This window comes from Anguilla anguilla, chromosome 13, assembly GCF_013347855.1.
Source record: "Anguilla anguilla isolate fAngAng1 chromosome 13, fAngAng1.pri, whole genome shotgun sequence".
In the NCBI taxonomy this organism is placed as follows: Eukaryota; Metazoa; Chordata; class Actinopteri; order Anguilliformes; family Anguillidae; genus Anguilla; species Anguilla anguilla.
The window spans coordinates 6,888,988-6,902,517 of NC_049213.1; the positions used below are offsets into that span (position 1 = coordinate 6,888,988).

At 42.4% G+C, this 13,530-nt stretch overlaps 1 long non-coding RNA gene across 1 annotated transcript; it reads left to right on the forward strand.

The window, feature by feature from the left end:
* Positions 1–11,806: 11,806 nt before the first annotated feature.
* LOC118210551 lies at positions 11,807–13,075 on the forward strand. The gene is made up of 3 exons (XR_004761875.1): positions 11,807–11,976; positions 12,252–12,357; positions 12,974–13,075. It is a non-coding gene; the product is annotated as an uncharacterized LOC118210551 (long non-coding RNA).
* Positions 13,076–13,530: the final 455 nt, after the last annotated feature.

The window sequence follows — 13,530 nt, forward strand, 5'->3', positions numbered from 1 at the left end:
TTAAACCGCCATGTCGAACTTGGCGAAATCGTGATTCGCCGTGCGTTCAAGGATTATTCGCAAACGTGACCATGTTGCTGTTCTCGGTCATGCTACAAGCCTCTTTGTGCTCGTTATACAATACCTTCCTTACATTTTTATACGCATTATTTTTGTCAACAAGATATCAAAGGATTTTTTATTAAAAACATGCGGCATGTTCTGTAAAAAAAAAAAAAAAAAAACTTCAAAGATGATTAAAAAAAACCACCAAAAGCCTGTTAATGATGTTATTCATTGATGTTTTAAATCCCCAGAGCCAGATATACTATTTTGTAGTGGGAATCTCACAGATACAAGTTAAGAATATCTAATGTGCGCACTATTAGTGTTAAATCAACTCAAGTGTTTAAATGAATCTCTTATGGATCAAACATACTCCATTAGAAGTACTCTGTAAGAGTGGATTTTACACTGAAAACCAACCAATGTGCTCAGTTTGCACTTTGAGTCCAGATACCGACCACTAATCTGCATTTTCCTGCCTTTATTCTTGCCATAATTCTAAAATGATGTCTGAAATTCCTGTGAAAACGATGAATGATAATGATCGAGATGAGCAAACTATTATAGCCTACGACATAAATTCACAGAGAGGTAGAAATGGCGTGATCATATCTTGACGGTAAAATGATGTGTGGTGCATCAATATCTCGCGCTTACATGCAAATGTCCGTGCGGAGAGCCGCTGGAAAACCATTATCATGCTCAATAAGTCTTATTCCATATTCAATAAATCGGCACGCGTGCGCTGAAGTGCGTATGCGATGAAAGCACGGGCCACTGAATTAGCCTTAATGCCTGGGGGCAGGTGTGCGGTCTAAGATCGCGGAAAACTGAGCGGCGAGGATGACGACGAGCGGATATCCACTCCCGTGTTCTTCGCAGCGCAACTAAATTGCGGGTACTTTAATGATAACGATAAAACTGTAACTGTGATGCAGCGCACCAGACATTCACGACAAAGATTTTTCGATCGAAAAATCTGCAAAAACTCAAGTTTCCCTAGCAGTATGACCTGAGGTAGCCTTCCGGGAGACCGTGTCGGTATCAGCTGGTGGTTTTGAACAGAAGGCTGCTCTCGCTAATGCGTCTTCAGCCCTCTGTAATCCGATGCAGACCCAAGCAGAAGGGAGCAGTTGGCTGTGCAGCGGGGGGGGGGCTGCCAGTTCAAAACTGTGGCTGCGCGGCTTCTCTGACTTCACTTTAATATAGTTTAGACATACTCCCAGTTCAAGCGGTGACATTAGCCAACTGGCTCCCAAACTTTTTAGGTCAGGCCCCCCCCTTTGGAAATAGGAATGTTTGAAAGACAACTTGAATGCTTTTTTTTTTATTTTTGGTTTTTTAATGGAACCCCCCCCCCCCTTGTCTCTCTGTGCTCCCCACCGTGGCAACCTCTGCATTAACCCTTGCACAATATCTTAGTTGTATAAACAGCTGGTAATAGAAATAATGTATATTATATTGCAAGTAATACTTGTAAGTATCTGGAAGTAATAATATTTTTATGCAGATCAAAAGCTTTATCTGTACATTTAGTGATTACCTCTAGCATCAGCAAATCTGAACGAAAGTAAGAGTAGATGCATTGGCTTATAAAGATATTCAAACCCTTGCAGTTTTCACATCTGTGGAGAGCGCAGGCTATTGCTGACTCATTTCTCAACTCGAACCGTGTCTACTTAATCATATTTCTGTTTTATAGCCTTAATGTATTCATAACTGTCCACTCTCGTTCTCTTCCTCTCCTCCTCCGCTGATGTGTGGTGAGCGTTCTGGCACAAAATGGCTGCCGTGCATCACCCAGGTGGGTGCTGTATGTTGGAGGTTGGAGAAATCAGTTTCCCCTCATCACTGTAAAAAAGAGCACTATATAAATGTAAGGAATTCTTATTCTTATGATTATGATGATTATTATTGTTGTTGTTGTTGCTGTTTTTGTTGTTGTTGTTATTATTATTATCACCTTATAATCTTAGTTATATTTGATATATATGAAATATGGATGAACCCTTGAAATTGTTCTAGATTTCAGTGTTTTTCATTTCATTCACAGCACTTTGGTCAACTTCTGTTGTTTTTAAATGTGCTTTATAAATAAACTTGACTTGACTTGACTAGACCATGATGACACAAAGGAAGAAGAAAAAAAACATCGGTGCTGCTCTGCCCCTTTTGCGGTTCCTTGCAGGACCAGTTTCTTCGAGGTCCAGGCAAGCAGGAAACCTGACGGTACATCTGTTTGTCTCTTTCTCCTGCCACCTGCTCCGCCTGCGCCAACTAGGCGCGGGGTTTCTGGGTAAAAAAAAAAGCTATCTGCTCCCGCCCGGCGCACTTCCTTTTCAGCCCGAGCCCTTAAACAGGCTTCATATTTAAATGCCAGTCCCCGCCCCCCCGTCTGTGATTGACGCGTGGCGTGATTAATGCCTCCCTCCGAGGGGTCGTGATAAGTGGTCCGGCTGCACTATCTGCGCGGGCCAGGCCTAAACAGTCAGTCGGAGCGCCAGGGAAATAATGCGTTTATTGCCGGCTGACTGATGTATAGAAATATTATCTGTTCCTGCTGCCGGCTGGAGATAGGGCCCCGGCAGACTGCGCTCCCGCGGAGATATATGAAACATATCACCTGTGGTGGAGATAATCCTCTCCGGGATTAAGCCTGATTTCTCTCCGTGTGCGGCGTAATGCCTGCTACATATCCATATTAGCAAGAAATTATGCGGGAGGAAACTGTGTGGATGAACAAAATAAATAAATAAATAAATAAATAAATATGGCGAGTTTTGACCTTGTGGAAAATTGTCGACATCATGGTGAACGGTAGTTTTTTATAAAGACCAATACTACTGTTTGTGTAATTGCAACTTTTAAAGTGTTTTAAATCTCCTAAAGTGGTGTTTGTCGCACAAAGTTGAAAGAGATTCTGACCATCCTTCAGTTCATTGAGAAAATCTCAGTGGGGTTTTGAAACCCCAGTGCAAAATGATAAAATGTCAACATTTCGGTGATCGTAGAAGTGGTGTTTTGACACACTTTATTTTAACAATAAGGCTTGGAGAATACTTTTCCATCTGAACTGATGAATTGCTGTCTTTCACTTTCACTTTGCTGTTTTTCTCCATTCATAAGAAATGGACAGTCACAATCTACGAGCACTTAACTTTTTTCTGTTAGATAATTATAAAATTAAACATCGTTCTTATTTATTGTTCTGTATTTTATAGTAATATATTTGAATTTGAGGGCTGTAATAGACCTAATTTCATAACTCGCTTATGTTCATAAGAAACCATTTTTATTCAACTGTGAAGTCGGTTGGAAGAGGTTGGTTGAGGAGGTTTCAGTTAAAGACACAAAAGATCTTCAAGGCTCCTGTATTTTTATAACCCAAATACTGTCAAAAAGCTCTCAAAGAGCATCTCCTGCATCCGTTTTAGAGCTTATGTTCATAAATAGGAACTACTTTTTTTTTTTTTTAAATATCAATTTTTTCCCCATGACATTGATGGTTGGAATTTTCATTTAAACACACGCATTGTTTCACCTTCTCCATCACGATCAACATATCTGAAATACTTTCTTTCGCTGTGTTTCGTTTACTTACCTTTCAGATGTTGAGCTCTGGGAATTCGTTCAGAAGCTCCTTTGGGTCTTGGAAGCATTCAGACTCCTCTCTCTGTGTGGCCGGCCTCCCATACTGTGAATGCTGTGAGGTGATATCTTTTTCAACTTAAGGCCAGGCTTGTCTGTTTCTTTGCAGTTGGACTGTAACACCCCTACCTCCAGAATAGACCAGCAGCATTGCACTACCGCCCTGCTAGGCTCATGCAGTCCGCCTGGGAATAAAAGAACGCTTTCCCAGTCCTGTTGCGTTTTCGCCCAAAAGAAGTGAAGGTCGAAGGCGAGTTCAGGGGCTGCCAAGTGACTCATCCAGTCGTAGTCACGCTGAATCTGAATCACTCCTCGCGGCCAACGAATCACCCTCCAGTCATACAGGCCCAGGGGAACACTCCTATTGCTTTTGCTCTGTTTGGGCTGATGACTCCACTGAGCTTGCGCAACATTGGATTCAACGCTCAAAGGCTTTTTATATGAATCGCATTTGAGTAATTATCATGACAACCTCACCATTACAAATATGGAATCACTCCACCATCCCTGTTCTACTTCAGTTTAATAAAATCAAACTGCATGGAACACACAGTCTGGTATCTGCTAAGGCACTGTTCCAGTGTGTGAATGGGTCTCATGGTCTGGTATATGTTAAAGCTCTGTTCCAGTCTGTGGATGGGCCCCATGGTGTGGTATCTGTTAAGGCAATGTTCCAGTGTGTGGATGGGCCCCATGGTGTGGTATCTGTTAAGGCTCTGTTCCAGTGTGTGGATGGGCCCCATGGTGTGGTATCTGTTAAGGCAATGTTCCAGAGTGTGGATAGGAATTGGAGGGAGGGATTCAGGACCATGTGTCATCACTCACCAATGATCAAACACACGAGAGTCTGCTTGCTCAAGCTACACACAAAGTGTCACAAGATCTGTGCAAGTTCAGGCCCTACATTTAAAAAGAGCTGAAGGAGTTATAAAGTCTTACATCCCAATATATGTGAAAATGGGTATTGCATTGGGTCAAATCTGTGGAGAGGCCAGGCTTATCTCCAGAAGGAACAGTAATGAATCCCTTTACAGCATAGTCAAATAGACAATACACTAACCCAACAGCATCCTCAGAGCCAGTACACTAACCCAACAGCATCCTCAGAGCCAGTACACTAACTCAACAGCATCCTCAGAGCCAGTACACTAACCCAACAGCATCCTCAGAGCCAGTACACTAACCCAACATCATCCTCAGAGCCAGTACACTGACCCAACAGCATCCTCAGAGCCAGTACACTAACCCAACAGCATCCTCAGAGCCAGTACACTAACCCAGCAGCATCCTCAGCGCCAGTACACTAACCCAACAGCATCCTCAGAGCCAGTACACTAACCCAGCAGCATCCTCAGAGCCAGTACACTAACTCAACAGCATCCTCAGAGCCAGTACACTGACCCAACAGCATCCTCAGAGCCAGTACACTAACCCAACAGCATCCTCAGAGCCAGTACACTAACCCAACAGCATCCTCAGAGCCAGTACACTAACCCAGCAGCATCCTCAGTGAGGCAATGCACTGACCCAGCACCACCCTCAGAGCCAATACACTAACCCAACTGCATCCTCAGAGACAGTGACCTAACCCAACATCATCCTCAGAGCCAGTACACTAACCCAGCAGCATCCTCAGTGAGGCAATGCACTAACCCAACACCACCCTCAGAGCCAATACACTAACCCAACTGCATCCTCAGAGACACTGCACTAACCCAACATCATCCTCAGAGCCAGTACACTAACCCAGCAGCATCCTCAGAGCCAATACACTAACCCAACTGCATCCTCAGAGCCAGTACACTAACCCAGCAGCATCCTCAGTGAGGCAATGCACTAACCCAACACCACCCTCAGAGCCAATACACTAACCCAACTGCATCCTCAGAGACACTGCACTAACCCAACATCATCCTCAGAGCCAGTACACTAACCCAACAGCATCCTCAGAGCCAGTACACTAACCCAACAGCATCCTCAGAGCCAGTACACTAACCCAGCAGCATCCTCAGTGAGGCAATGCACTAACCCAACACCACCCTCAGAGCCAATACACTAACCCAACTGCATCCTCAGAGACACTGCACTAACCCAACATCATCCTCAGAGCTAATACACTAACCCAACATCATCCTCAGAGACATTACATTACATTACATTACAGGCATTTGGCAGACGCTCTTATCCAGAGCGACGTACAACAAAGTGTATAACCATAACCAGGAACAAGTGTGTCGAAAACCCTAGAGAGAAGTACCGTTCCAAGTGCAGGGAACAACCGCGTAGTTTAACTTGGACCCTGTAGGTTAAACTGGTTAACACTAACGCAAACGAGAACAGCAACAACGCAGTTTATGCAAAAATACAAGCAGTAGTTAAGACGAGTGCATTAACTAAGTCACCTACGAAACAGCTACCTAGTTACAACCCTAAGCTTACAGTCAATGTAGAGATTACAGGGAGGTAGGGAGGGATGGGGAGAGGTGCAGCCTGAAGAGGTGAGTCTTCAATTGTCGCTTGAAGTGGGTCAGGGTCTCAGCTGTTCTGACCTCCACAGGGAGGTCATTCCACCATCGTGGGGCCAGAACAGACAGGAGACGTGATTGGGATCGGGAAGCGCAGGTGCGAAGAGGGGCAGGTGCCAGGCGTCCTGAGGTAGCGGAACGGAGGGGTCTGGCTGGCATGTAGGGTTTGAAGATCTTGTGGAGGTATGCTGGGGCTGATCCCTTGACTGCCTGGTATGCTAGGACCAATGTTTTAAATTTGATGCGAGACAATGCAACCGCATCCTCAGTGACAGTGACCTAACCCAACATCATCCTCAGAGACAATGCACTAACCCAACCGCATCCTCAGAGACAGTGACCTAACCCAACATCATCCTCAGAGACAATACACTAACCCAACATCATCCTCAGAGACAATGCACTAACCCAACTGCATCATCAGAGACAATACTCTAACCCAACAGTATTGCAGGTCTTCCTTGGGTCCTTATGTGGAAGGCACATATCATTTACTAAACACACGTGTGAGTGTATCATATTATATAGAATATAAAAATTAGTGTGGATTTGTTTATCAGACTCACTATTAAATCTGTCAGCTTTTCCTACTCGCAAGTACAGTAGGCAAAATTAAACTTATATAGAAAAGCTGAACTGTCTGAGGAATAGTGATAAACTGCATATATTGGTCTCAAGGATGTGGTCAATCCCATTTCAAGCCTGTCATTCTGAAAAACCAATTGAAACTGAGTTTATGAATTGAGAAATGAAATGAAAATATTGTTCTATGGGGGATTTCTCAATTTATGAATCAGGTTTCAATTTGCCTCCTAAATTGACTTAATTGAAATGGAATTGACCCACCAAACCTGATTAGTCAAATGGAGTCCAGCATAGGTGTTGATTTGTTCCAGGCGCAGACTGATTACCGTGCGCTTGCAAGCAAGGCGTTCCCTGGCCGGTGTGTTTCCCGAGCCCCTGGACGGTGCGGGTGCGCCTTTAAACGGGGCCCGTGGCTGGATGCCAGGGAGCCTGGCCCAACGCCCGAGAGGAGGAGGAGGAGAGAGAGCCGAGTTTGCGTCCCCGTGGGGGCCCTGGCTGGTGCCGTTCCATTCGTCTGCAAAGGCAAGGTCACATGGCACCCCGGGGGCGACGCAGGTCCTCCGTAATATCTCACCTCTGACACGTGGCAGAATGAGGCATCGCCTCAGAGACGGAATGACTCTTGTGTTCAGACCGTTTTGGGTACAATGAGCTTTGAAGGTCAGGATTCAAACCACAACAAAAAAAAAATGTGCCAACTTGGCAAGATTCAATCAAACCAGCTGTTTGCTTGTGAGAATGAATATTATGCTGATAAAGATGTTATTTATGCAAGCTGCTCTGGAAATACAGGAAAATGGAAAAGGTGAGACCTGAAATTTAAGTGAACTTTGGTTTCCTAAACTCTGCAATGTTGCAGTTACTTAGCAATTATTATTATTATTATTATTATTATTATTATTATTATTATTATTCAATATAAGTTTTTGCCTGCAGGTTAAAAACTCAAAATCCTAACAGTAGAACTTAAAAATTAATCAAATTCAATATTATTTTGGGAACACAATGTGACCACTTAGTGTTCTCATTGATTAAGTAGCAATCAGTGCAAAATTATGTTTAAGGATGATTGAAGACTGCAATATATTAGCAGATGCCTCTGTCAAATGCCAAACATCATTACAACATTAACATTTAAGCAAAACAGACTGGAAATTCGTCGATGGATGAATGACTGCTTGGACCAGCAGTCATGTAGAGGCTGTTGTATAATTAATATCAACTGCGGATGACCTAACCATTCGCCTCTTCGTACGGCTCCTCAGTTTATCTGATGCATGCAGTGTCCTTTTCGAATGATCCGATCTTACCTTGCTTGTGTAGGTCAGTGAATCAACACCGTCGTTCTGATTGGCCGGTGAGTGTGCCCAACATGCGTGTTCACACGGCTCCATCGTGGTCTGTGATTTGTTGGGAGCCGTCCCAGTGCGCCCTGAGAATGCGTGTGTCATGGGCAGCGCATGCAGAAACGTGTCCTCAGCCCCATGTTGGCATCACGGGAAGGCGCTGGTCCTTGAGTGTGGTCATTGGGACAAGTAGCAAGTTAGTTTATTTTGCAGGTGATAGCAAGCAGTTGAATCTACTGAAGTATGTCTAATCCTTGACATTTTCAACACAATACAGGAATGGGAACCACCTGTAAAGTCATAACAAGATATAGTTAACTGTGAAGTTTTTCATTAGAGAAATGGAGATTTAAGGCACAATTATTTTATGGGAGAAACAAAAAAATATGAGAGTAGTGATCTAATTGTACATTAGCTGTAAAAAGGCTAACAGGTTTCTGAGACATACAGGAAAACTACTGAGTATAAATGGAAGGAGGTTATATTAATATTATAAAATGCCCTTTTCAGACCATAACTAGAGTACTGGGTGCTATGTGGAACCATACTGTAAAAGGGATGTCCAAGTTCTTGGAAGAAAGTACAAAAAAGGCAACTCAATTGGTCCCTGGTAGCAAATGTGAAAGTTACAAGGAAGAACTTGAGGTGCTTAATCTTCAGGCTGAGCAAAAGTTTTTTTGAATGAATGATGAACCTTGCTGTGCTCATTATGTAGTCCAAAAGAAATGGCTCGCTCACAAGACTGCAAAAAGCCACTTTCAGCTCTTTATTCTCTTACAGCAGCAGGGGAACAGAATGCACAAACGCCAGAGCAAAATGTCTACTTCAGTGTGTGAAGAATCTGTAGGTACATCTGGCTATAAAATAACACAAGAGTTAATCATTAACATCAAGGTTATAGTTAGATCATTTGCATTAATTTACTATACAGGTACATGATTTCATGTACAAATATTAATTCGTTTGGAGATTATATGAAATATCATTGGCTTTACATACAACTTTTAAGTAACTGAGCATGATGGTATCTGTTTTTATAGCTAATCCTCATGTATTTTTATGTATGTTCTAGATGGGCTGAAAGGCCTGTTCTCCTCAATATGTGTTCTTATGTTCTAGATGGGCTGAATGGCCTGTTCACCTGCTTATATATTCTTATGTTCTAGATGGGCTGAATGGCCTGTTGTCCTCATTATGTATTCTTATGTTCTTATTTAACATACCCAATTATGATTTTAGCACAATAATTGAACGTGAAATGCAGGCAAACATACTCAGCCAAGGAACTAAAACTTCAAAACAGAAAACAGGGAACAGGAAACAGGAAGCAAATGATATTTAGGCAAATGAAATCATCTGGATTTAAAGCTTAAAGTCTCTTCTCCATCTGTCCAATAAGATGACGACAAAATAATTCTTATAGTTTTTTATTGCTTTTAAACTTTTTTTTAGGGTTATAAGTGCCATTTTCATCAGAGGAAGCAGGTTTGATAAGCAGTGATTTTAAAGAAAGCATTTGGCTAATGTTTTGTGGTGTGCACACATCCATTAGCCAGCTCTTTATAAAATAGCCCATTTTTATGTAATGGGCTATCACGTTTCTTCCACAACACATATTTCAAAGACAGCACAGCAGCATTAAAAGGCTTTTTATTGTTTGCGTTTGATAATTCACCCATATTTGAGTGCGCCTACAGCAATAGTATTGTTTTGTATTAAAAATACCACAAATCAAGGCAGTTTTAAGGCACAGGCCAAGGCCTGACTAACTGATAGCTCACCCTTGTAACACTCTGCCTATTAAGAAAGTGTTTACAAATAGTGCATTTATGTGTTAAGTGTAATGATACTCACCAAGAATCATTGCCTGTTATATTAATAAAATGTTTTCAAATGGTGTATTTATGTGTTAATTGTAATGATATTGACCAAGAATCGTTGCCTATTATATAAAGAAAGTGTTTACAAATAGTGTATGTATGTGTTAATTGTAACGATACTAACCAAGAATCGCTACCTATTATATTAAAGTGTTTACAAATAGTGTATGTATGTGTTAATTGTAATGATACTGACCAAGAATTATGAAGTTATGAAATTATGAATTATAAAGCGTACAACTTTATTCTTTAGTCTAAGTTTATTTATCTTTGATTTATGTTTTTTACTTGTTCAAAAAAGGAAAAGGAAGTAAATGCTTTAGAAGTACATACTTTTAAAAAAATGTTTAAAATGTGTACCTACTAGCTGAATAATAATCATGTTTCATCTGTGGTGGGAACTGGAAGTCTCCGGGAACATCTCACTCATATTAAATGTGTTGAATAATTACCCTGGTACCTCCAGGAAAGCACAGACATCCCATGAGAGGGATAAATTATTCCAAGACTGGCAAATATGTTGTATGGGAAAATCCCTGTTGGCGAAGATAAACCCAACACTTGTGCGCATTTGTAACTCAAAGTTAAATACAAATGCTGAATTCCGGCCTAGATGCCGAAGTGGAATTTTCTTTTTCTTTTTTCTTTTGTTCTTTGAAAACTATAACCTTGAGATGCCTGTAATTTACACGCACAGGAGAGTCTGACTCACTAATTGGATATATGAATAATTCTGCCTTTCTGTAAAGTTCAGCATTGTGCCTTTGAAACCTGATTTTTTTTTTTTTTTGTCCGGTCTTCCATATTAATGTGCTTTCGACTGTATCTATGATGAATCAACTAGCATTCTCGATGTGGTAAACACTTCACATAATTCAGGACTGTATTCAGTTATTATTATTTATTTTGTGTAATCTAAGTCCCTGGCTACTGACATGATACTGCAAATAAAAATGTTATGATAACCTTGATATTATGATAACCCAAATAATAGATTAAACATGGTTAGATAAATACACAATGACAGGTGACATTACTATTCTGTTTATTCTCTTTTAATATCCTTCAAATTATACCAGTTTTGATTCTTTTGTTTCACTGATTTTGTCCATTAATGGTGTGCTAATGCTCACATCGCTTCTTCTGATAGCGCCCCCCAGAGGTAGTGACTGAGCATCAAGGGCAACAAGCCCCGACAACTGCCATTAGGCCAGCTTCTGGCATTGCACCATTTTGGAGAAAAATGAAAGAGAACAGAGGGGATGCTTGTAAAGTGTCATGCTGAGACTTGTGTTTCAATAACTTATTGAGCCCTGTTTTTATGCCGATGGTACTCCAAATGTTCCTAGGTGCCAGTGGAATTGCTCATTTCATCCTGTGCAAACAGAATATCTATTGACTCTTCCCAGATTGGTAGTTTAGTGGTTTGGAGTAAGACTGTTTGCATCAACGTGGATTGGGTGACACAGGTTATGTCAGGTGTTTCAGATACCGGGGAGAGCTGCAGGACCAGGGACAGGGCTGGCCCCACTCACAGGAGAGCTGCAGGACCAGGGACAGGGCTGGCCCCACTCACAGGAGAGCTGCAGGACCAGGGACAGCACCAACCCCACTCACAGGAGAGCTGCAGGACCAGGGACAGCACCAGCCCCACTCACAGGAGAGCTGCAGGACCAGGGACAGCGCTGGCCCCACTCACAGGAGAGCTGCAGGACCAGGGACAGCGCTGGCCCCACTCACAGGAGAGCTGCAGGACCAGGGACAGCGCTGGCCCCACTCACAGGAGAGCTGCAGGACAAGGGACAGCGCTGGCCCCACTCACAGGAGAGCTGCAGGACCAGGGACAGCACCGGCCCCACTCACAGGACAGCTGCAGGATCAGGGACAGCACCGGCCCCACTCACAGGAGAGCTGCAGGACCAGGGACAGCACCGGCCCCACTCAAAGGTAGGGTAGCAGCTGCGGCTAATTGGCAATCATCACTGCTGCTGCCCATTGCTCAGGGTTAAGGGTCTCTAGACGAGCCTGTTTCTGGGCCCTGAGAGGTTTGTAACATGGCTGCTCTGGCAGTTTGTTTTTGCAACCTGCTAGTTCCAGGAAACCAGGAGCCAAAATAATAATAATAATAATTTTTCCTAATTCCAGATTCCTTTTGATAACTGTGGCTTTTATTTGGGTGTTATCGGAAATTCTTATTTTGTGAACTTGAGGTTTGTGTTTAGTTCTAGCAGACTGGAGTCAAAGGCGGTAAACCAGAAGTTTCCCAGTGTCCAGTCTCACCCGTTTGCCTCCTGAGACAATGTTTTCCCCCAGCACTGTGACACAGAGGTGAATATACTGGGACAGACAGGTGGTCACACACATCTCTTTGCTGAGAGAGGGCGAGAGGGACAATCTCTACACTTGTGCTTTTAAATATATGCATAGACAGAACTGAATTTTTCTTAGTTACACCATTACATTATTTTTAAAGTCACTCTCATTTTGCAGGCATAGACCTTATTTTTAAGTAACCAATAACAAACTGTTTCAACATGATTTGCAAATCTACTCTGTGTGTGTGTGTGTGTTTTCTGTTCCAGACATCTGAGCACGCCTACTGTGTAACCATAATAAGTGGGTGCTGGTAATAAACTGCACTGTTTCTGCTAGAATACCAAATGATCATGAGTGTTTCATCCTTTGCATGCATAATGTCTTTTTTGGGTGCAACTTGTGTTTCACTACCACTTCATTCTTTACATCAAACACTTTATTTTTCCAGATTGTATTTAGCTGTAGTGCATATAAGACTATCTAGAATATTATGTTGTCTAATTTGGATCATATTTAGGTTGTCTATGAATGTAAAATGATTCACACTGGTGTAATGCATTGCCTTTTCTGTATCAGAGCTTGATATCGATAAGACCTAACTGCATATGCTACTTTGGCTTTGTTACAGGTTCGGTTGACTGGGATTGTCCCATTGGCTGCAAAGCATCACAAGTGTATCACAAGATGAAACATAATCATGATGGAGAACATGTATGACATCATTTTAGAAGTCTGGTAAGCACAAAAAATGAACAGTTTATAAGCAAGTTTTACTACTGAAAGGTATAGCAGAAATGGGGTGAAAATGCGTGGGGAAACTTGATTTAGGTGCCATAAGGTGCCAGCCAAGTGTGTCATTAGAGAGATAGACAGTGCTATTACAGAGAAGGAGAGCAGCAGATCTGATTGGCCAGTTTGCGTATGGCCTGTACGCAGTGATATTAAAGAGAAGGAAAGCAGCAGATCTGATTGGCCAGTGTGCATATGGCTTTGGCGCATTGATTTTAAAGAGAAGGGAAGCAGCAGATCTGATTGGCCAGTTTGCGTATGGCCTTGACCCAGTGATATTAAAGGGAAGGGAAGCAGCAGTTCTGATTGGCCAGTTTGCATATGGCCTTGACGCTGTGATATTGAAGGGAAGGAAAGCAGCAGATCTGATTGGCCATAAGGAAACCGAACCTCCCT